Below are 1,005 nucleotides of genomic sequence, written 5' to 3'. Positions count from 1 at the left end.
CCTCAGAAGGAAGACGGGGCAAACTACTTCCATAGTGATACTGGCTCAGAAACCCAAGGAGGGGTCACTATGAGTCATGTCTGACTCGATGGCATATAACAACAACAACAATTACTTCAACACAAAGTGTAGAATTAAACATATTGTGTTGGGAAAAATAATTTGAGAATTAAGTGGCTAACATGAGTAAAGATATAAACTATGGAATATCATAAGAAATATAAAGCAGGAAAGGGACACTTTATGTGTACTTATTTATTTAGAGTTTATTATTTCTGTGTTTCATATGTAGGAGCTCTGGTGATTTTGTGGTTAAAGCATTAAGCTGCTAACCAAATGGTTGGCAGTACAAACCCATCAGCAGGTCTGCAGGAAAAAGATGAGGCAGTCTGCTTTCATAAAGATTACAGCCTTGGAAACCCTATGGGATAGTTCTACTCTGCTCTAGAGGGTTGCTATGAGTTGGAATCACCTTGATGGAAGTGGGTATGTTTCATATAATTTTGTGCATAAATTAGGCAGTTGGAGTCTTCTTCCATTCAAGTAAGTGTAGAAGTGCAGAAAACATAATGAAATTCTAAAATCCATTGTTTATTTGTACCTATAATATTATAAAAGAAGAAAAATAAACTGAACTTGGACTTTCAGTAGGAAATACAAATAGGAAACACTTTAATTAAAATTAAAGTAAATTCATGAAGACACTGAATTTGTATCTCACACAAGATGGTGCTACAGTTCTTTCTATAAACCATATGATATCTAGTTCTTTTATTTCTTCTAGAGTAAATAATCCTAATAATGGTTAATATAATTACATTAGATATGTAGTTGTGTTGTTGTTATGTGCCATCGAGTCAGACCTGACTCATAGTGACCCCTTCTTGGGTTTCCAAAGCAGTATCACTATGGAAGTAAGTAGATTGCCCAACCTTCTTTCCAAGGAATGGCTGGTGGATTTGAATAGCCAGCCTTCTGGTTAACAGTCAAGTGCCTTAGCCACTA

At 35.5% G+C, this 1,005-nt stretch overlaps 1 protein-coding gene across 1 annotated transcript in view; it reads right to left on the bottom strand.

Moving 5' to 3' along the window:
* SH3YL1 (SH3 and SYLF domain containing 1) overlaps positions 1-1,005 on the bottom strand; it is a 130,775-nt gene that overhangs the window by 4,152 nt on the left and 125,618 nt on the right. The window lies entirely within an intron of this gene.

The sequence above is a fragment of the Orycteropus afer genome, unplaced genomic scaffold (assembly GCF_000298275.1).
Source record: "Orycteropus afer afer isolate SDZICR_OR568_19922 unplaced genomic scaffold, OryAfe1.0 scaffold00468, whole genome shotgun sequence".
Classification (NCBI taxonomy): domain Eukaryota; kingdom Metazoa; phylum Chordata; class Mammalia; order Tubulidentata; family Orycteropodidae; genus Orycteropus; species Orycteropus afer.
Note: the sequence above shows the minus strand (reverse complement) of the source record. Positions and strands in the feature narration are given on the sequence as shown.